The sequence below is a fragment of the Macrotis lagotis genome, chromosome 1 (assembly GCF_037893015.1).
Source record: "Macrotis lagotis isolate mMagLag1 chromosome 1, bilby.v1.9.chrom.fasta, whole genome shotgun sequence".
Taxonomy (NCBI): domain Eukaryota; kingdom Metazoa; phylum Chordata; class Mammalia; order Peramelemorphia; family Peramelidae; genus Macrotis; species Macrotis lagotis.
The window spans coordinates 679,316,123-679,341,234 of NC_133658.1; positions in this window are offsets into that span (position 1 = coordinate 679,316,123).

The window sequence follows — 25,112 nt, forward strand, 5'->3', positions numbered from 1 at the left end:
TTTGTGGTAGCAACAGACTGGAAACAAAGTAGATGTCCATCAGTTGTGGGATGCATAAAGAAATTGTGGTACATGAATGTAATAGAATATTATTGCAACATCTATGTTTTTGCATTGTTTCACTCATGTCCAACTCTTTATGGCCCCATTTGAAGCTTTCTTGACAAAGAAGACTCCTCTTCACTTATTTTTTACAGATGAGGAAACTGAGGAAAAGAAAATTGAGTTACTTGCTCAGGATTACACAGTCAATAGGTATCAGAGGCCAGATTTGAACTCAGGAAGATAAGTCTTCCTGATTCCAGATCTGGTACTCCCCACTGCATCACCTAGCTTCCTTTTTGTAACATAAGAAACAATGAATATGCCAAGTGAAATAAGTTGAACCAAAAAACAATATGCACAATGGCTACAATATGGTAAATGGAATAAAACAAGAAAAAAGTACTGAATGATGAAAATATCACCAAGCTTATCCCCAAGAAGAGATAAGGAAATGTACATCCCTCACTTTTCTGAAGAAGTTGGGGGGGAAAGCATGATGAGGAGGGTGACTGGGGAGTGACAAATTCTGGTAAAGATTGCACTATTAATGCCCATAAACCAGATCTTTAAATGGCCTCAAAAATATTAACAATGAAGAAAGCTGAAAAGATTGAAAAGTAAGCACCGCCATCGGTACAGAATGCCCAAAAATATTTCAAAAGCTAACAGAGACAGGTAGAAAGGAAACACCAGGAAACTAATCCAAGTGAAAGTAAACATGGATACCAAAAGAAGCAGAAAAAAAGAGGCCTTACTTAGCAAGAAAAACAGCCTGATTAAAGTTATCTATGATAATATGCAAAAGTGTTCTAAATAATTATTGATAATAGAAATGCAGGTTAAAATAACTCTGAGGTACCACTTCTCACCTATTAGATTGACTAATATGACAAAAAAGGACAATGATCAATGTTTCAAGGAATGCAGTATTGGTGAAGTTGTGAACTGATCCAACTATTTTAAAGAACAATTTGGAACTATACCCAAAGGGTTATAAAACTGTGCATCCCTTTGATCCTGAAATACCACTACTAGCTCTGTAAATCATAGAGATCATTAAAAAGAGGAAAAATCCATATGCACAAAATTATTTATAGCAGCTCTTTTTGTAGTGACAAATAACTGGCATTTGAGACAATGTCCATCAATTAAGGAATGACTGAACAAATTGTGGTATATGAATGTGATGGAGTTCTACTGTTTTCTAAGAAATCACGAGCAGATGGATTTCAGAAAAATCTGAAAAGACTTTCAGAATCTGAAGCTGAGTGAAGTGAGCAGAACTAGAACATTGTATACATAAACAGCAACATTGTGTGATGAACAACTGTGATACACTTTACTCAACAATACAATGATCAAAGACAATTCCAAAAGACCTATGATAGAAAATGCCATCCAAATTCAGAGGAAAAAAACTCGAGTCTGAACAACAAAGTCCTAGACAAGAACCATGCACTGATAGACTAATGCAAAGGACTACCCTTTCAAATACATATTGTAATGTGGATGATATACATTTTTCATCCATTTTTGTTTTTTTTTTAGTGCAAGTGCTTAGCATTCCATCTATTAAATTACCTAATATTTCTGAACTCTATTTCCTCATCTGTAAAATGAAAATTCTATCTTCATCTTGATGATCCTGTGAATTTTCAGGGCCTGCTATAATAAACATGACATTATCAGAAAATAAGAGTGATTTGAAAATGTTACCATCAGTAGAGTATTCCTTTTATATGAATGACGCATCGGTTATCCTCCTGACAAACACTAACACACAGCTTAGGTACACACAAGCTTCTCTGCATTATATTTTGTTTGACACTGATAATCAATAGATCCTCCGAAAAGTTATCTCTCTAGTCATATCTATTACAGAATCTTGTATAATGTTAGCATATTTATGGGGACTTCTTGTTGGAGGAAAACAACAAAGTCTTCATTTTGTTCTAACTGTTGCTTGCTGATCCCATTTTAAAAATGCATTTTAAAAGCATTTGGCATGAATTACACACATACCCACACATATACACACACACATATATACATATACATATATATATACATATTTAAACACATATGCACACAGATACATAAATATACCACATGACTAATACTGATGTCACTCAGGCTTCTTACTATCTCACAGGACTTAAAAGCTGAGCAAATATACCACTGTTCCAAATATTAAAAAAGATTCACTGGATGAATCAAGGACAAACTAGATGAATTATGGGGAGATGTCTGCCAGCAAGAGCTCAAATAAGACCAATTTGCCAGTTCCATGGTGCAAACATTTATCAAATATTCAATATAGAGCATAAAGTAGTTTTATTTATTAGGCCCAAGAGGAAAACTATCAATTTCTCCTGGTTCAACTTCTAAATACATGCAGCTTAAATATTCCTTAGTGATATATTAGTTAGAAAAATATTTGTAGATCTTTGGTCTTCATTTTCTTTTAAATTTTGCTTTGGATTCCCAGGGACCTTAAAAATTTGCATATAACAAATCAGTAAGACAAATAAAAAGAATGCCTGTTTTAACCAATTAAATGTTAAAAACCAAATTTTCACTGATGATGATGGTCACTAATTGGATGACTCTGGATAAGCTGATCAAACCTAGATTATGGTAGGGCTACAAAGATTCACATTCAATACTACCTTTTCTACTTGAAGCTTTTCCTGATCCTCCCAGGTACTAGTGCTTTCCTTCCCCTACCAAAAGAAAAAAAAAACAAAAAAAATTTCATTTTATTTTGGCTCTATTTTGAATATATATATATATATATATTGAATATATATAATAACTATGTGTATTTATGTATATATATATATACACACATATATACCAAAAAAAGAAGAAAAAGAGGTCTTATCAAGAAAACTAACTGGATTTAATCTATGATCATATGAAAAATGTTATAAATAATTATTGATTAGAGAATTGCAAATTAAAACAACTCTGAAGTATCACCTCACATCTATCATCAGGTTGGCTAAAAAAGGAAAATGATCAATGCTGCTGGGAATGTGGGAATAGATAGACAGACAGACAGACAGATAGCTAGATAGATATAGATATAGTAAATATACGTGGATGCATATATGTGTGTACTTTGTCTCCCCCTCATAAAAAGATCCTTGAAAGAAGGAACTTGCATTTTTTTGTCTTTGTAACCCACATCTAGCACAGTACCATAGTGAGCACTTAATAAAATGTTCATTGATTAATTGATTGAAATCTGTTTCTTAGTTTCCTTATTTGTAAAAAGGGAGATTTTAATTAAATGTTCTCTAATGCTCCTTCTGAATCTAAAAATAAAATATCATGCAAAATGAACTATGCAATATTTTAAAATGTTTCACAATTAATAAAAACAAGCAGTATTATTAATTTAAAGAAATCAATTCAGAGGTGCTTTTCCTTTCTCATTTTAGTTCCCAAATCCTCTAAACTATTCATCCTTTACCCTTTTTTACTCTTTCTACATTGCCAGGTGATCCTTTTGGACAACAGATTTCTTTAATACATCCTTTCTTTGGGTTCTTTTTCATATTTTATTATTTGCCTTGTGTAGCAAATTTACCCCCACCTCATGTCTCTCAATTGTCCTCTGAGTGATTCTCAGTTTTGATTCCTCAGAAACTATAATGTCCTATGCCTTGTAACTGGTGAAATGCTGATATTTAAAGGATAACCCTTGTTTTTAGGGAGCAGTTTGGAATCAGAAGATTTTTACACTTAAAGAAAATTCATCCGATCTCCTACATTAATATTTTTTAGGGTTTTTTTTTTGTTTTGGCAAGGTAATGGGGTTAAGTGGCTTGCCTGAGGCCACAAAGCTAGGTAATTATTAAGTGTCTGAGGTCAGATTTGAACTCAGGTACTCCTGACTCCAGGGCTGGGTACTCTATCCACTGCACCACCTAGCCGACCAGCCTACATTAATTTTTGTCCACATATGTTTGCCTTGTCTGACTAAGACATGATAAAGAAAGTGTTCTAAAAAGTGCCCATTTAAATTGATTATCATAATCTGGAATAATCTGAATTGTCATAATCCACTTGCTTTTTTCCTATGTGGATGATTACATTGAATTCATTTGAATGGTTAAGGATCTTGCCCAGAAAGCTCAGGATTTGATGTGTGCAACTCAATGTATTCTATAAATAGGAATATCTGTAGGATGCAAGGCATCTTTAGGGAATCTCTCTTTCACTTGGACTCTACAGTGGGATGTTGTTCATGACAGTAGTTCACATTTCAATGTGAACATAGTTTACCCCAGGTTATCTCTATTATTATGTCTTTTGAGGAATGTTTCCATGAGTTAATGTATATATCCAATTGGGATGTTATGTTGAAAGGCAGTGATTTGCTCTAAGTTATGGTGGGATCCTGTATTTTCTATATCATTATTTTAGGTTTTTTCAAGGCAAACTGGGTTAAGTGGCTTGCCCAAAGCCACACAGCTAGGTAATTATTAAGTGTCTGAGACTGAATTTGAACCCAGGTACTCCTGACTCCAAGGCCAGTGCTTTATCCACTACGCCACCTAGCCACTCCTTTCTATATCTTTCAAACCATTTTATAGGTAAAAGTATGTTGATAAATTTGGACTGTTGAATCTCATTTTTGAATCCTGGGTAAATCACTTCATCTCAGTTTCTTCATCTGTAAAATGGAAATAATAATAATAATAATAACCGAACTCCCAAGGCTATTGTAATAATTAAGTTAGATAACATTTATAAAGTACTTTGCAAATACTCACCACTAGTATAATTTGTCCAATCAAAAATAAAAATTGTAAGGACAACAACAGTAACAAAAACTGAACTGAATACAGTGTGTCTATAATAATCAAGTCTGTCCTCCAAGTAGAATTTAGAACAGGCACTTTATAGGATCATAGACATAGTGTTAAAAGGGACCTCGATGATCTTCTAGTCCAACAGGAGGAAATTGAGGCCCACAGAAGATAAATGACTTGTTCAAGGCCATAAAGGTAATCAATGACAAGAGCAAGGTCTGAGTCCAAGTCCTCAGGCTACGTAGTTAATGTCCTATCCACTCTATAGGAAGTTCTGCCCCTTCTTTGGCAATGTGGGAGATTAGGTCTATGGAATATTTCATACACTGGCAGACATGTGTGTTAGATTGCCTTGTTTTACTGTAGGTTTTTTTCTCACTTTAAAAAAAAATCTTTGTTACAAGGGATGGATTGCTACATGAATGGGAAGAAAAGAAAATTAAGAAATAAAGATAATGTAAAAACAAAACATATCTCTAGATAATTTTTTAAATGGAGATAGTATAGCTTCAGCAGTGCAAATGAAGCATATCCCCAAGCTGATGCCCCTCTCCTGTGATGACAGACAACCCAGTCCATAAAAGCCAGTGAGATATATATATATATATATATATATATATATATATATATATATATATATATATATATATATATGTTACAGTGCAGCAGGCAATCTGACCTACACCATGGGCAGCCATTCACTTAGTCACATTGCATCAGGGAAATTGTGCAAATTTATTGACAAAAACATTTACCCCCCTTTCTCTTCCATTACAAATCTCCCCCATTCCCCACTTAAAAGAGTCCTAAAGTGTAGAAAGTATGTTTTTTTATACCTTCTGGATGTTTATGTCTTTTCCCTAGGTCCTGACCCTTACCCAGAATAGCTTTGTACCAGAAAGGGGTCTCCTATTGTTGTTTCATTCAATGACATCACAAGCATAATGTCTTGACTTGCATGTGAATTGGATTTTTGTGCCCCTAGAGAATGGAGATTCCATGGAGAATTGGGGGAGGAGCTGATAGTCTGCTAGTTTGTGATTTACTGTGGACAGCAGGAGAGAACTAAGAGTCTGACCCAGTTGGCTCAGATTGCTTAAGGGGACAACTAAGAATAAATTTAGATATATAAAATTAGAGTAATTAAACTCATGCCAGAGAATGTGTTATATTCCATCACCACCCTTCTTCCCCTATTCCACTTCTAAGAATTGCATAAAGAGAAGATGAAGTTAATTGAATAAATTGAAATTAATTGAATAAGATGAAGTTAATTGTAGAAGTAAAAACAAAAAAAAATAGGCAGATAGCAAATTGGATTTAACACTGGGTTTGGAATTAGAAAACTTACCTTCCTAAGCTCAAATCTGGTCTCAGAAACTTACTAGCTATGTGACACTGGGCAAATCATTTAAACCTATTTGCCTCATTTTCCTCAACTGTAAAATGAGTAAGAGAAAGAAATGGCAAACCACTCCAATATCTTTGCCAAGAAAATCCCAAAAGAGGTCACAAAAAGTGAGATACAACAGAAACAACTGAACAACAAATATGTATAAGCAGAGCATTTACAAATGAGATGGATATACATATGGTATTCATGTTACAAGTTGGCCCATCTTATCTTGAGAGAATAGAATGTAAAGTAATGGAAATGGACCAATAGGGAAACTGAACTATTTTAGACAAATCACATTAGAAAAAATGCTTAAGTATTGTGTTTAGGAATAAAACTGAATATTGTCATAATAGTATATGGTCTAATTTTTTCATTCAAAGCCATATGTTGATTAAATATTAATGAAACTGAACAATTAGTCTAGGATATACCAAATCTTAGTAAATGTAAGTAAGACTTTCCAGAAGTAAATAACTATACCACACTTCGAAACATTTAACCTTTTTAACTTATATCACTATTATTAGTTGTTTCTCTTATAACTTGGTTCCCATATTAGATTATAAATTCTTCAAGGGAAGGACACAATCTTATTTTATACTTAGAATAGGGTCTCAATAAATTGTGAATGAACCTATAACTAAAAGCCCCTAACCTCAACTATAACTAATAGTTGCTAAGTGGAGCTTTACCCTGGGATTCCAATGTGTATGTGGAGGGACTCTTTCTATGTTTTGTCTCAAAATTGTCAGTCAGTCTTAGCCACTTTGTGGAAATATCAGTCCAGGGTTGATAACTCCAGAATCTTGTCAACATGGTGCCTTTCTCCAGAGCTTATGTGTACTATCAAATTCCAGAAGGAGACAGACCAAACTCTCCAGGGGAGGCTACCAAAAATACTGTCAATGTCCCTATATTGTCTTATTTGTCCCCATTTCTCCATCCTAACTCACTCAACTGAATTCCACTGATATAATAATATCTAATATTTATAAAGCATTATGCTAAACTAAGTATTTCATAATTATCTCACTTGATATTTCAAATGAATTCCTAGTTACTACATGCTCACTTTTGATGAACTGAATTCATAGTTTTTGTTCAGTATTTACAGCTTCTATTTAATGCAGAAGCAAGAAACAGGAACTAGAATGTCATACTGTGCTGATTTGAGATATGAATCTAACATCTGATATATAAGAAACATAGGAGAAAGAATTGACTTAATTTAACTTACTTAATAATAATTTCCAAACTCTTTTGAATACTTTAAGCAAGAACAACAGTGAAGCCATTGGTTCCTGTAACTGACATCTTTGGTCTCTTATGCTGGAGGGTAACTTGTGAGGACCCCTCAGATCACAAATTTAAGACTTGCTAGCAAGAACCAGTAAAAAAAAAAAGTTTGATGAACTCAAGCTCAAATATTCCTCATAACAGAGAAGTATGGGCCTTTCCTATAATGGAATTAAGTTGATTAATTTTTTATTTTCACTGGCATAGTGATACAGGCCCATGCAGGGAGAGGATAAGGTTGGCAGATCTCTTAAGCTCTTTAGCTCTGAGCTGCAGTGACCACACTAAGTGAGATGTCCTCATTAAGCTCTGTATTAATATTATAAGCCTCCAGCTGTATGTCTGTTTGTGTGTGTGTGTGTGTGTGTGTGTGTGTGTGTGTGTGTGTGTGTGTGTGTTTGGGGGTGGGGAGCTGGGAAGAGGGCTTCATCAGGTTGCCTAAGGAGGGCAAACTGACCCTTGTCAAAAACAGCAGGTTCTCTGACAATCACAGAGTGTTTGAGTTGTTGAGTAGCCCTAATACTTACAATCTGAGAGATATAAAAAATAGGGGGGTAAATGAATTTTGATTTCTTTTCCCCTCTGCATGAGAAGTCCAGAATATACATTTAACTAGAATTCCATTTGATTCTAATTGAATGCCACTGTCTACAACTTGGATCTACATGGTAAAAGTTTTCATCACTTTTGTATATGGATAGAGCTGTGATAATACTGATAGGAGTATTCCTCATACAATATCCAGTATGCAGATCACAATCCATTCATGTCCACCTGTTTTGTGTAACTCTGTCCTATAAAGCCTCCAGAGAGTTCATCCATCAGGCTAGTGGCTTGCCATTGCATAGATCATTACCATGGGGGATATCCAATTATTATCCCTCAATCTTGTCTCTGACTTCCCCCCACCTCTTTTTCCAATCATATATTCCTCTATAATATACTTTATGCTGTTTCCCTTGTGTCAGTGATGATGAGGCAACCCATCAATGTTATACCACAGATCTAAATCTGCCCAGATTATAATCAAGACAGTTTATTGCTCTCTATGTTAGTAAAAAGAACTCCATTTATGGAACTAGAGGGCTTCTGTCCCTTTGGTAAATTAAGTCTAGATTAAAAAAAAATTTTAAATGTCATCCTAAGAAATACAAGGTCTAGACTGGGTTCTGACTGTTGTATGTCAGAAGGTAGTCAGTCATTCAAAAAACATTTATTAAGTTCTTATTGTGTTTCAGACACTGTACTAAACCTGGAAATAAAAAAAAAGGAAAAAGTCCCTGATCTCAAGAAACTCATGGTTTAATAAGCAACACAGACAACATGCAAACATCTTTTTACAAGCAAGATGTATAGAGAATAAACTGAAAATGAGCAACATAGACAAGGCACGGGCATAAAGGAGGATTGATAAAGGCTTCTTGTAGAATTTTTGCTGTGACTTGAAGGAAGATAGGAATCCAGGAGAGAGAAATGAGGAGGGAGAGCATTTCTGGCATGAAAGGCAGCAGTGAAAATGCAGAGGCAAGTATCTCACTCAAGGAGTATCCCTAGATTATACATCTCCTGGTAGAGTAAGGAATAAGAAGACTACAAAGGTATAAGGGTGCTGGGTTATGAAGGACTTTGAAGACCAAATAAAGAATTTTATATCTGATCCTAGAGATAACAGGCAGCCAGTGGAATTTATTAAACAAGGAAATAACATAGTCAGACCTTCGATTTAGAAAGATCATTTTGACAGTTGAGTGAAGGAGGAGAGAGAGAGAGAGAAAGACTTAAGGAAGGAATACCAACCAATAAGTCATGGCAGTATTATAGAAGGGGTGGCAATATCAGAAGAAAGAAGGGGTTATATAAAAGAGACATTGCAAAGAAAGAAACTACAGCTCTTGATAACACTTTGGATATATGCAAGTGAGATTGGAGTTGAGGACAGACAATACACCTAGGTTGTGAGTCTGAGTAGCTGAAAAGATGGTGGTGCTTTCAATAGTAATAGGAAAGTCAGGAAGAGGGAAGCTGTTTGTTTGAGGGAGGTGAAGTTGTTTTAATTATTTATTTTTTTGAGTGAGGGAAGATTTGTTTTAGACATACTGAGTTTAAGCTGTCTACTGAAAGGGGCAACTAGGTGGCCCAGTAAATAGAACACCATTCTGAAATCAGGAGAACCTGAGACATCCCAACTGAGACACTAGCTAGGTTGTGTGACTGTGGGCAAGTCACTTAGCCCCAATTACCTCAAAAAAAGATGTCTACAGTTATTAATTTCAAGATATCCAACAGGCAGAGGTACAAGAATGGATGTTGGAATAGATATTAGCGCTGGGTAAGTAGATCTAAGAAACATCAACCTAGAGATGATAATTGAATCTATAGAAGCTGATAAGATCACCAAATGAAATTGTATTGAGGAAGAATAGAAGAGGATTCAGAATAGAAGTGAGAGATCCTACAGTTCACAAGTGTGACATGGATGAAGATCCAACAAAAAGAAGGAGAGCATGGATAAATGGAAGGAGAGTTAGGAGAAAGCAGTAATCCACAGAGAAGAGAGTATCTAGAAAAAGGCTATCAATAGTGCCAAAGTCTTCTCTAAATGATGACAGAAGTCATACTATAGAGAGTTTAAAAAAAGAAAATGTAGGGAATGATTGTAGATGACCCTCTTAAAGAGTTTAGCCACAAATGAGAGGAGAGATATGGGATGATCTATAGGGGGAAGTGGGTGATCAAGCGATAATTTTTCAAGGCTAGGCAAGACTTAGGTATGTTTGTAGTAGGGAAGCAGCCAGCTGACAGGGAGAAATAAAGATAAATGAGAGAGTGGAGATAAGGAGCACTCTTCTGAAGAAGATGAGATGGAATGGGATCATGTGTGCAGGTTAGAAGGTAAGAAGGACCACTTCTTCTTGTGAGACAATGGTCAGGGAGGAGACAATTGCAGGAGGTATCTAAGCATCGTAAAATAAAGAGGGGACAAAAAAAGGGGGTGATTTTCAGCAAATAGCTTCAATTTTTCAGTGAAATAAGATGCAAGAATCTCAACTAAGATGATAGGATAAGTCATGAGAAATTTTAAGAGGAATGAAAACTTAGAAAAATCCACTGGTGAGATAATAAATCATTTAGAGAAGTATATAAAGATTTCCTTGATACATTGAGGGCCTACAGTTGAGAACAAATAACATAAATTTGTATCAGATTCAATCAACATGGTTTTGTGTTTTTCTTTAAAGTCCACGTCCACTCAAAACCACAGTTAACAGGTTTACACAGATGGTTTATTTCTACTAGTCGATCAGAGGATAAAATTGTTTCAAAACAATGGCATTTAATGAAAAAAATATAGTAAAAAAAGAAAACAAAAAAAGAGCAGAATGTTTTCTTCATAACTATAGAAACCATCAGTGGGTTTGGCTAGGGAATACATATGAAAGGACACAAACATAGGCTATGTGTGTGGCCAGGATACAAATATGGAGGGTAAATGCACAGGAAGAGTAGAGGTAGAGTGCATTTGTACAAAGCTACTAACCCCCGAGGACAGCGTCATGCTGCTTCTACTGTGCCTGCTCCTTGTTGGCCTCAAATGATAGACAGGATGCCTCGTCTGGAAGTGCTCTACTGTTCTTGTGGTTACTGCTAGGCATTGCTCAGCTGGGCATGTGGTCGTGCAGCCTCACCCGGCTACCAACTCCAGGTTTTAACTGTTGTTTTTCATTTGAACTACCTCCTTTCTTCCTCATCTCTCTTTTTAACATAGAACCAGAGGTTTAAGCTTCACATTTTTTTAGTGAGGAAAGTAGGTCCTCTCCATATCAAAACATCAGATGGAAAGATAGACCCTTAACTATTTTTATTTTTGGTTTTTTCCTCCAAAGAGATTAATTTGTCACCTCCAAGTTCTTAACTTTGTTGTATCCTTTCTCCCCAGAGATCTCAAGTATTTAGTTTGCTGTTCAACCTACTTATTCCTTCTCATCAGAAGTAATGCTTTTGTTCTGAGTCTCCACCTGATTTAGAGTAGAGAATCCCTCTTAACTCCACTCAATTTCCAATTGCCAATTTGTACCCCCCTTTAAAAGTGTTTTAGAGTCTCCCTTTCAACAAATTATTGCAAGAGCTTCCTGAGTTTTTCCATGTTTTTTTTCTCAAGATCCTTTGGTTCCTCCTAAACCAGTGAGAATAAAATAGGCTGGGGGAAAAATAGGAAAAACTCCCAAACCATAGGAAGAACCCAAGTTGAGAAACTCATTATTCCATATTCTTACCTTATTATTTATATCTGATTAAGAATCAAACAACAGTTGACCCATATATTTTCCCTAAAAGCCTAAGGAAATGAAAGGAAAAAGATGAAAAACATTAAGTAAACGAGACTCTGAAAGGTTACAACTTTCCCAAAGTCACACAGCTAAAAAATGTCAATCAGGATTTGAATCCATGTCTTCCTGACTCTGAGTTCAGCACGCTATCCCTTAAGATCAACTGCTGCCTCTGTATTTAAAAGAGAAGAAAATCAGCAATTCATAACCTAAAATTATACATAATATTTTGTTCCATTTAAAATCAGAGCACCAGAGGGAACAGACTTCCATAGCATTTTCATTATGCAGAGAAGTAAACCAATAAATAAATAAATAAGGAGTTCCTGAATATGAAATTAACATCATCATAATTGCAATATTAAATTCTCAAATAAACACTTACTTAACCTTCTTTTTCACATATGCTCATTACTTTTATCAAAAGTAGCAAACTTTGTATGCTGTCCACCTTCTAACCAGACAGACTTTAAATGAAGGTGAAATGTTATAAGAGAATCACTGAAATTCTTTTAAAATTCAGAGGGATTTTGGGGGCAAGCACTGTCCTGGAGGCTAGGAGATAACTTGGAAAACATTTTTCATACTATTATCTGTTACTATTATTATTAAATTTTAATATTCTTAATCATTCTGCAAGTTAGTCAAAAAATCTTCTCTAGATAATCTAGTCATTCTGTTAATATGTGACCTCTCCGCTGAGCCAAAACCCAATCTTTCCACTGGAATATCCCAGTTGACTAGTGTTTTAATGTTTATACAGGAAGCTGTTAAACTTTATTTCTTTGACCCCCCCCCTTTTTTCCCCCTTTTCCCAACTAGCCTCACTCCAACCCAACCTCCATCTGACCAAAACAAGTAACTAGGTTGCGTTTTTTTTTTTTAGGTATGGTAGGGTTTAAAATAACATCTTACTAAATAATACCAAAGATGCAAGTTTTCAAATACTCAACAGTCCTAATGAGATTTCCCAAATTCTTCTGACTACTTTTTCTTCCAATTTTTCATAGAGAAATCATTTTTTTCTTCTTTCACCTTTAGTCTTAAGACCTGATCATAACTGTAATTAAAGTATGTCTTACTCTCCATGTTCAGTAATGCCCTGATTTTAACCCTAGTTAACTGGTTTCTTTATATTACTCAGATTCTGAAACTGATTCATTTGGTTACTTCCTATGTAAAAGTATGGCTCTTACTGGAGTTTTCCAACTTGGGTTAAAAGGTCACTAAACTATCCTCCTATGCGTAAGGGCATAGAATTCAGCTCCCTAGTCATTCTGATATAATCTCAACCCAAATTCTAGGTACTTTCCCCCCACTTTTACCAAAAGAAGTAATGTTGGATGAACCGCACGTTTATCTTTGGGGCACAACCTCCCAAGATGAGGCATCAACTGTTTAATCTGAACTCTATAAATGACAAAGAAACAATTCTGATTTAGTAAAGGGAGTCAACCTAGTCTGCCTAAATAAGCCTCTCAAAAGTTCAGGTTTACAGTTATGGCAATGAAATGCAGTCATTGTACCCAAGAATAGGAGTATATTTTCGGAGTATAAACTTAACTGCGACATGATGGACAAAGTGAAAGCCTGGGGCTCTTCTGCCATTATCAGAGCTGTGCCAATGAGTGCTGTAACCTAATTACTTTTGATGCTGCAAATCAACAAAACCACTGCTGGTGACGACCTCTGCCAAGAGCACTAGAGATTCAGACAAATGAAGCTTAAGATGCCGTTGTTTGTTCGGTTGCAAAGTTCCAGATAAAAAATGACAGGATGTTGTTGCCTGACTTCAGCATCCGTTCTCCAGATGGCTCCCTGCACTGGCTTGTGGCAAGGCTCACAGGGAGGGAGGCTGGCACATTTTCTCTGTTAGAATGAAAGTTTTCCAATTACAAAGAGATAATGTGAGGAGATGCAAACTTAATCTCCAGAACAAAGGGTTGCAAGCTGTGTAATGGCCGATTCAGAGGGAAAAATTTCACTATAGTTCAATTGATTTAAACACTGAAGATCACGAAATTGGCTACCTTTCCTAATAAAACCAACAAATCACCCATGTTGATTCCATTTCCTGGAATTGCTTCTGTAATGGTTTCATCTTCCATGAGACAAGAAGTGCAGGTGCTTTTTCTAAGTTAGTATTTTTAGATTAAATTGAATACTACTTTTCTTATTTGAATGAATTTGAATGAAAAGGCATCCCCCCCAAATTAATTTTCTTTCAGTAAAGCAAAAAATGCTTAAAAACTGGTTCGAAGATGGCAAAGTATCATTTAAATAACCATCTTTATAAGAAGATAATACCTTTGATGATACCGTGATCTCTAGAACAATCCTACCAAAACTGCCTTTTCCCCCACACCCAAAGTTAGTGAATACTAACTACTAAATTACATTTTTTTTAAACTTGGGGCAAAAGGGGTTAGGAAGGGAAGAAGCTCCAGAGGATGATCGAGCTTTGAGTCAAGTTGCTTGGGACAGGAGACATTGCAAGATTTAGGAGCGAGAGGTACTGTGGCCATGGGGCTCTGGGGTAGGGAATATAGTCACTACTGGAAGGAATGTCATTCCCTTTGCCGCTTGGTACTCTCTGGCAAGGACCTTTTGCCCTATTCTCTGAGGAATGCTAATGGAAATGATGTTTTATAGATTTAGAATTGGAAGGGACTTTAGAAGCTGCTAACATCATTTGACAGATGAGAAACTGTAGCCTTGAGAGGGGAAGTAATTAGCCCAGGATCACAAAGCTAGCACGGTGCATAATGGTAGGTGTGTTTCTCTGGACTCTAAATCCAGAACCATCATTTTACCAATAGCTCTGCTTTCCTGTTTGCCTCCAAATAGCTGATAACTTTGGAAAGATTTTAACATATTTAACACAAAGGGGAAAGGGTATACATATATATATATATTTAGTAAGCCAACAAGGACACTGCCTCAGGAAAAGGAACTGTGATTATGATGAGAATATTACTGTCACTGCAGCTAAAACCTGGAATTTTTCTTCTCCATCAAGATCAAGTTAAACAGATTTGGGGAGATTTTAAATGCAAATGATAGCAATAAAATTCTGATAGCAGTTTAATATTTATGCCGCATTCCTTTCTTGTGATGTTTACTTATTCAACAACCTCAAGCACAGACCCAGAATATTAAACAAGTCAGGTAGACTGAAAGAAAGTAGCTAAGAAGTTAGCAAACAAGCAGAAAAAGACATTTTTATATTAAGCTATAAACCTTTCAAAATACATACTTTTCTCAATAGCTCCAGATGGAAGCTAGTGTTGCAATAAGATTTTTCAGAAGATGGGATGGTTGTTGACAGGTTGGGATCACTACACACACAAACACATAAACACACACACACACACACACACACACACAATCAATGTTCAATTTCAAATGCAGCAGCTGAAGATCAGTAAATCAGTCTGAAATAGAAATAAGCCCTTCAAAGCCCTCAGAAACCTTCAACAAATTCCTGTTGAAGAGTTAACATTTCCAAGTAACGTGCATTTTTAAAAAGTCACAACATCAACATAAAGTGGTGTCTAACAGCTGTTGTAAAACTCAACATCAATTTAATGTGGGCTCAACTACTAAACAGCAATCACAATGGTATCCCCTAGGAGGCATTTAAGGACCCAAGTGTATAGCCATTTTTAAACTGAGGGGGAGAACTAAGCAAGTTCAGAGTCTATAGAAAGAAATATTTCTGCCTGTGTACTTGTACTACCACCTAGTGGCTTCGATATCTCGAACCAAAGCTATGGATAGAAAAACAAAAACAGAAACAAAAATACGTGTAAAATGGCTTCCAAGATTTAATGCTTCTGATAAAATTTACAGATAATTAATAAAATTCATATTAAAATGAACCTAAAAATCTTAGGTTATTTTTAAAAGTCAGAAATATTTATCATTTCTCTGGAGTCTACCATTTTGGAAGAATACATTTTTAAAGTTATGAAACACCGCACACTGTTCAGTTATATATTCAATTTAAGCTACATTTATTAAATGTCAACTATCCAAGACAAAAAAAAAGGTCTCTATTTAAAAGTTTTTTCCTATAAGCTTACATTTTTATGGGGGGGGGTGGGGAGCAACATGTACAAAGTTAAGTAAATGCAAAATATAAGCATAACAATGGATAGAGAACTAGACTTGGAGTCAAGACCTCGGTTTACTATCTGTGTGATTCTGGACAAATCTTTTAACCTTTATCAATCTCGATTTCCTCATCTGAAATAGGGTAATTAAATCTCCTATCTTTTATAGGGCTGTTATGAGAATGAAAAGAGATAATGTTTGTGTGCGTGTGTGTATATATGTTGGTATTATAATGCAAAGTAATTTTTGTGGGTACAATGGGGAGCACCTTAGGACTCAGGGAACAAGCTCTATAGGAGGTAATTGTTGTTCAATCGCTTTCAGTCATGTCTGACTCTATTGTTGGGGGTTTTTTTTTTAGCAAAGATAATGGAATGGTTTATCATTTCCTTCTTCAGTACATTTTACAGATTGAGATGAACTAAAATAAATGACTTGCCCATGATCACAGACTAGGAAGTGTTTGAGATTAGATTTGAACTCAGGTCATTCTGGATTCCAGGTGGCAAAGTGAATGGAGCCCAGCCCTGGAGTCAGGAGGACCTGAGTTCAAATGTGATCCCAGACATTTGATACTTACTAGCTGGGTGATCTTGGGTAAGTTACTTAACTCTGATTACCTCACATCCAGGGCCATCTCCAGTCATCTTGATTCATATCTGGCCATTGGACACTGATGACTGGAGGAGAAAGTGAGACTGGTGATTTAGCATACCATCTCCGCAATCAAATCCAATTAAAGTGTAGTCATTGCCTTCTTCAAGAGCAAACCACAGCACAGCAGCAGCTGTAGTAGAAACTTTGATAACGATAACCCATTCATCATCATCATCATCATCATCCAGTGTTCTAGCTGCTGCACCACCTCCCTGCCATAGAAAGGGGTATTCTTGGAAAGTCGATAGACTTGCTAAAGGCAAAGATGAAGAGAGAGTGCATTCTAACACAGGAAAACAAGGGAAGAGGAGGAGAATATATGGAGATGGAGGTGGGATATCCAGGAGGATTAATAGCTAAAAGGAGAATTTAACTGAGAAGAGAAATCATCTGTGTAATCAGGTGTACCAGATAGGGCTATAAATGGTTAACACTAGAGGTAAAGCAATTATTCCCAAAGGCCTTACCTTTGTCATTCAAGTGGAAATATTCTTTTCAAACTCCTCCTTTAGTTGACCCCTAAGAGGACTTCATTTAATCTTCTTCTGCCTGCTGGATTCTGATGAAAAGTGGAGCTAGAAATAATGGTCTAAGGTTGATAAACTGTTTATCTCATTTGCAAAGGACAATGGTTGCAAAGAGAAAGATACTAGATAGGACTGATACAGAGAAGAGAGACAGAGGTCTTACTCAGTTTGTCTGAAACATTAGGGCTTCATACTAGCTAGAAGCAGTTAGGTGGCACATTGGATGGTGTACTGGGCCTAGGGTCAGTAGCTATGAGTTCAAATTCTACCTCAGACACTTACTTGCTTATGTGAACCTGGACAAGTCTGTTTCCTCAACTCTATAATGGGGATAATAATACCACCTCCCTCAAAGGGTCCTGAGTATCAAATGAGATAATAAAAGCTTGTTCCCTTCCCTTCCCTAGGTACCTCAGCTAAATTCATTTCTGTCCTTGTTATTCCAGATCTGTTCCTGAACACACAGTTCTAAAATACTGTAATTCCAAATTCAGCACTCATCTACTTTTGGACTAAGGCAGTGAGGATGAGGACCATTTTTCATTTATTTTTGTCTTTTTCCCCTAATACCTAATCTAGTTCATTGAATATAGTAGGCTCATAGTCATTAAATGCTGAATAAATAAATGCATGGGTTCAAGTTTCAGTCTCAAAAACCTCTAACCTTATTGCAAACTCCTCACAGGAAAGTACCAGGTTTTATACTTCCTTTTGATTCCTCAAAGGACACAGTTATGCTAATATATTTGAGGGAGGGTGTTAATAGTTTAACATTAAAATTGTCATTCAGTCATTTCAGTCATGTTTAACTTTTCGTGACTCCATTTAGGGATTTTCTTGACAAAACACTAGATTTGCAATTTCCTTCTCCAGCTCATTTTACAGATGAGAAAACTGAGCATACTGGGTTCATTAACTTGCCCAGGGTCACACAGCTAGTAGGTGAATTCCTGAAGATGAATCTTCCTGATTTCAAGTCCAGTGTTCTATCCAGTGCACCATCTAACTCAGCTGCCTATAATGTTAATATTACTAATAGTGATTAAGTTCTCTATGCTCACAACAACCTGTAGGAAAACTTCTTTTGACTAGACTTTTTTTTTCTTTTTTAAGTGTTTTTTTTTATGAAAAGAAATCTATTTCCCCTCCCTCCCATCTCCTATCAGTCTGGGGGAAGGGGGAGGGGAAGAGAGAGAGAGAGAGAGAGAAGAAAAACAGGAAAATATGTACTTTCAAGCAAACAAATTCTCTCATTGGATGTGTTCCTAAGACATATGTCTTATTCTCTACCCTAAATTCATCACATCTCTGTCAGCAAGCACTCAATCAATCAGTATTTATCCAGCAACTACTGTGTAACAGCACTGTTTTAAGTGCTGAGTATACAAAGAAGGAAAAGGATCTTTGATCCTTCTCTCCTCCCCAAGAGCTCATTGTCTAAGCAGAGGGTCCGAGATAAAAATCTTCAAAATAGATCATTTTAAGAACTTTAATCTCATAGCATAAATCATTCTTCGGGTCCTGCCCACTTTACTTTGCATCAAATCAAACTTGTCCTTCCATGTCTCTTTAAAATCACCAATTTCCTTGCTCTTACAAAATTGCATGATGACAAACAAAAGAGCTATAGGTTTTTGAGAAAGTTATGGGGAAATAAAGAGATAAAGGTATATATATCATTACTTTTGGTTACACTTTCAATAATGAACAATTCACACCATCAGTGACAGTATTCTTAAGTAAAACAATACAGAATAATTTTTTGCACATATCTACATGGTAACATTCAATAAAGTTTATCAAATATATAATTTACAGGAGTAGACCTAATTTCATGAGCAAATCTTTAATACAAACAAGCTCCTGATCAATTTATCCATTTCCCACTTGTGTTTGCATATGTATGACTCTCTTCTCTCCTGTAATAATGTCCAGCTCCCTCCCTCCTTCTACTCCTCACCCCCCAAATCAGGTAAGTAGAGAAGGTCCTAGGTCCTACCCATTTAATCAGTAGGTGGAGAATCCTGAAGATAAGCAAGAGAATGAATATGGGGGAGGGGAATTGTGATAAAAAAAATGTGAGTAGGGAACAAAAGGAATAGGATTAGAGAGTGTTTGATGCTGGTAAGGATGTACTGTTCAAAGTTTAAAAACCACTCTGGAAAATACAACACTTTAAAATCTTCATTATTAAAAATTTCTCCATCACTTTTTAAAGTCTAGGCAATCATCAAGATAACAAATCAAGCTTTGATTTGTCTCATTTGTACATTTCCAAGGCTGGAACTAAAAATTTATCAACTCTTGATATCATTCATTTGTAGGCATCTCCCTAATACATACTGAAAGCTTATGGTCAACAAGCACCCTATTAGACAGGAGCAGAGTGCAGAGTGTTGGACTATATATAAGCAGGAAAGGAGTAAAGGGGGGGATAAAGAAAAAATGGGTCTCAAGTATGGGGACAGGCCTTTTGCCTTGTGCATGGCTGGGTCTGTCTAACATAAAAACTGTCTTTGTGTGGCTTGTTCCTGAGTAGACAGCTTTAATCTCTCCTTCTCCAACCTCTCTCCAAAGGATTCTTTAATTCTTGCCAAGAGGGAAAACAGGAAGTTGAATCCAGGAGGCGTAACTCTACTCTCTTCAGAGAATAGGCTAGAACTACATCTATCTGCTCAAATAATGATGTGAAAACAATATGATCAAATATGCTTTTTATTTTAGAAAACCCTGATTTAATACTATGGTTCAGCATTTTGTCTAACATCTAAGTTGTAAGTCAACAAGCATTTAAATATTTCTAGGAGCCAAGCACTGTTTGTTTCAATACTTGGTTTTTAACAATTGTCTTTGTTGGGGGAAAAAATGAATAACACATTTTCAACTTTCTTAATGTCAATCAGATATTCTTTAAAACTAATTAGAAAAGGTTGCATTTTTAACACATGGGTCTAAAACCCATTGAAACGTGACATAGCCATATTGTTTCCATAGTTCCAGTTTACTGAATGAATTAAATTGACCTTTCCTTCCTCTCCTTTTTTTTTGGCCAATTCATGTTTTGACATCATGGCAACATTCAATGTATGCTTTTAATTATTGTGCAAAGATCATTTGGATCAATTATCTATGTGACTAATTTTTTCCAAAGGAGTTATTGTGAGAGAATTGAACACACATGGGACAGGGGGCTTGGGAGATATTTGACAAACATCAGTATGTATGTATAGTCAAGTCCCCTAGTATTAAGTCACAAATTGGGATGGAAAGGCATGCTAAGTACCTGGTTTTAAACTCTATGGAAAAGGAAAGGGAATGATCTGGGGGGACCAGAAGAGAAATGCCACCCAGATATGGATATGGAGAAGTTGGAGTGAACTTCAAATACAGGGAAGTTACTGAATCATAGTAGAGGAAAGATTTGAAAGTAGCAGCAAGGTACAAAAAATATTCCTCCATTTCCTCCTCCTAATACTCCGTGTGTGTGTGTGTGTGTGTGTGTGTGTGTGTGTGTGTGTGTGTGTGTGTGTGTTGGGGGTGTGGTGAAAGGGAGTGATGAGAGGTGTGCATCTAGCACTGCAGAGGATAGTCAGGGATGCATTATTTTCTGAAGGGAGTCAGATCTCTGTGAGTGACAGGATTGGGAAAAAAAATGAAAACTGGAAAGTTTACTAGTAATAGAGCAGGGGTTCCAGAGGGCTCATTGGAAGAAATTAATACAGTTTGAACTGGGATGTGGGATCAAGGAATGGTTAGAGGGGAGAAGGTAGTTGTCACTTAAGCAATAGGAATCTGTTACACCAAAATTAAGAGAGGAAGAGATGAGTTTGCTAGCCATAAAATGGGGATGCAGTGCCTTTTGCCTGGAGATTAAATTCTGTGAAAGGCAGAAGGTGGAGTCAGTTCTATTTTAAGCACTAGGGAAGAAGGGAGATGGAGTATTGTTTCAGCCACTTCTCCTGTCTCTGAGGCTATAATGGAAGAATCCTGGTATCTGAGACTTTGGTACTAAGTTTTTCCTTGTAAAATTCTGGTGCCAGAGGCTGTGGTCTTGGAGATAAGAGACCTGGCAACCAAAGCTCTGACCCTGGAAGTGAGGGGGTCTGGTGTCTGAGGGTCAGATTTGGATCCTAGAAATGAAGCACAGATATTACACAAGATCCAAATGATAAGAGGTTGGGGGCATATAAGGCTTAGGAATCTATTCCATCATCACACATACTACCTTTTCCAAAACAATTTTATTCCATCACTATATGATAAAATTTCTGGGCATTTCTATAAACCACTTACTTGTCAATTAATCAATTAATAGTTAATAAATTGAACCTAAGAAGTACACTTCCTAATTTTAACCTTCCCCATAAGAAACATTCTTCCTTTGTAAATGTACAGTTTTATTATACAGCATTCAATTTTTCCTCTGGAAAAAATTAGTCATGTAAACAATTGATTCAAATGATTTTTGCACAATAACTGAAAGCACACATTGAACGTTGTCAAGATGTCAAAACAATTGGTTGAATTGACTGAAAAAAAAGACTGGGGAGAGGAAGGAGAGGTCAGTTTCATGTAATTTCATTGTCTGGAATCGTGCAGACAAAAATGAAATATAGCCAATTGATTTTTCATTTCATAATAGGATGACACAATCTAAATTGTCATTAATTAGAATATAATAAATTGTTAATTCCCTTTTCTTCAGGAGATTTACTTGATTTCATAGGTTACAAATATTTAAACAGTCTCAAAGATTTTGCTTTTGATCCAGGTTTGGCACAACTTAATAATTACAAAAAATAAATGAGGGTGATTTTTTTCCAACAGAACTCCAGGTCCCATCAGAATGTAATCAAAAAAAAAAATACAAAAGGAAGAGTGGAGTGGGGGGGGGGGGAACTATTTAAGATGGTTTCTTATCATCACCAACTAGTTTTCTGCACACAGTAGGAACTGAATAAATGTCCTTGACTTGACTGTTTTTAATCATTAGACATGGACTCATCCAATCAAGTAATTTAATTGATGGTTCTTTTCATGTGAAAATAAATCTATCCTGGAGTCACAAAGCTGCTCACCAAGACTACAGGGAGAGCTCTGCCCTCAGGATACTTTGTGCACAGTTCCATCTTGATCATTGTTTGTTTCATTTGATGCTCCTTAAGCAGTCACAGATATTATGACATGTCTGGCTTTATATTTGTGTGCGTGTGTTTGTGATATTCAACCAGTTCCGTTGACTGAGGACAGATGGTACATAATTATCAGTTCATTTTTTAAAAAACCTTTCTATTTTTTCTGTGATATCTAATATTATGTTTCTCTCTCTCTCTCTCTCTCTGAAGAATTGACCACAGAAAATTACTTTGAAGATTCTAAAACCTCCATATATAAAATTTAGTCAATCTATGGAAACCATCCTATTACAGAAGTAAAAATTTATTAATGTAAGTAATTACTGCAGGATCTTTTTAAAATTTTGATTCCTAGCTATTCAGGCACACACATAACCATCTATTTGAACTTGTTTGAAATTTTATTTGGCTTTTTCCAATCAATGAAGAAGCAAAAAAAATGACAGATAACTTGAAAAATATTTATCAAGACACCTCCATTATTTGAAAGGAAAAAGAAAAAAAGAAAGATGCTATTTATTATTGTTTACTCTTTTCTTTTCCATTTACAAATGCTGAACTGTTCAATATTTTATGTCCATTCTCTAAATGCATCCAAAAACATCAAAGAAAGATCAATCTAGATTAACCCAAACTGCTCCCTGGTCTATTTCAATTTGACCAAAGGTCATTTGGCATTTACCATGTGTCATAATAAAGTTTTAACTTATAAAACTGCACTTTGATATGAACACTTTTGGAAACATTCGATTAAGTTTGAAAAATTCAGTCTAATACTAAGACAACCTATATACAACTAGCTATTTTTTTGGTCTAAACCTGTGATTTCAGTTCCCATTGTGGAAACTACTTTCCCTGATACAGATTAGCAATTTGTCTGCAATTTATATTCTTAGAATTTCTCCCCGGCACTGAGAGATTAAGTTCTTTGCTCATGGTCACATAGCTAGTATGTGTCACAGAGAGAAAGTGAACCTAGGTCTTACTGAATTTAAGCCCTCTATCTATTATCAGTACTGTCTCTCACAGCTAGGCAAGTTAAACAAATGGTAGTCCAAAGGATGTTCTTTTCCTCCAAGTCTTTTTTCCCCTGAAAATCTGGCAAGACTGAAAAAAGTTGGATCATAATTTTTTTTGAATGATAGAATTTTTAGCATAGGATCAATCTTCTTTATTTTCTCAAATAGCTTCTAAATATTGATGCAATAAGAACATTTTCATCTGAAACCATCTTCAGTACTGAATAAGAAAGACCTTGATTATTTATAAGGCATTCTTTTTCAATGATTCAAATAAAAGCAGTTATTTGGGAGAATCTAGGTGTGTTTACACTTATAGCAGAAGCTAAATGAAAGGATTAAATAGGAAAGGGCCTTAATCTCTCTGGGAACTAAGATTCAAAAGGTAGAAATGAAAGTGAAGAGAGAACTGCCACACAAAAATTAACATAGGAAAATACTTTTCAGTTCTATACTTATTTGGTCTAGGAATATAGTGCATTTCCCCTACATCAGGGTGACAAAACTTTTGTTTTTCACAGCTTCAGATTTAGACATTGGGTTTTGGAAAGTTATGCAATAAAGGCTTTGAATACAACCTGCTGATCAACTATATACCTATCTGAGAACCAACCTAGAGCCTTCATCATCACTGTCATCATCATCATCATCATGATCATCATGAAGTCTAGTCCTTTTTTTTCTTTTAGGGGTGGTGGTGGAAGGAAAAGCTCATGAAAATTCTGCTAAGGCATGGAAGGCTTTTTTGAATTACATTAGTGGAGGGGGGTAGCCATATTGATTTTTATAAGTATAGAACTTATAAAAACATTCAAATATGAAGAAGCTTATTCCAGTCAAACCTATTGCTTGACATAATGAAAGACTGCCCACGTAGAACATATACATTTTCTTGTTTTATTGTGAAGCTGACAGTTTTGTTTTTATAAATGTTTTAGTTGGTAAAAACTGAGATGTTGGGTTCCTAAAAAGTTTGGCATCTTGAAATCTCATTTGCAACAAAAATTTAAAACTTTTCAGAAGAAATACAAATAGGAATTTGTAATTATTTCCCAAGCAACCTAAACCTTGAAAATTAATCTGTCAAACAATTGCTTCATAATCATGCCAGTGTAAGCTGCTTAAGCTTCTCCCTGAAAGAAAGGTCTGTTTTTTAAAAACCATTATCCTTCCAGGGTTGTTGCCATGATTGTAAGGCCTGAAACATCATAGAACCCAAAAAAGTGAAACTGAAAACTGCCCCAAAGGTCCATCAGTCAATCAGTTAACTAGCATTTATCTTGAACCTATTTATGTACTAGGTTTGGGCAATACAAAGACAAGTAAAAGACTATCCTTGCTCTCAAGGACTTCACAGTCTGTAGGACAATGGAAAGACATCATTGACATGAGTAAGCTGTAACACTTTATTATCCAAGAATCTTGAAGAAGAAATGGGGGGGGGAAGAGTAATAAAGAAATGCATGATGGAAAAAGATTAGCCAGTCATATGCCCCCAGTGAGGGAAAAATTGTTAATGGAAAATGAGAAGGCTCTAAAGTCCATTGGTTGAACTCTCCATGGCAAATTTATGAGAAGATTTGTACAAATCACAAAGGAAGGATGGCTATGGATGGGATATGATCTGTATCTTCAAGGTATCAGATTCAGTTGAATATTTGAGTCAGGGGGCAAGTAAACTGTTTATTGTAAGAATGTAAAATAAACAATTGCATATATTTGAATCTCTCCTAAACTTTGTTACTTTTTTCCCCTGGGAAAATTTAT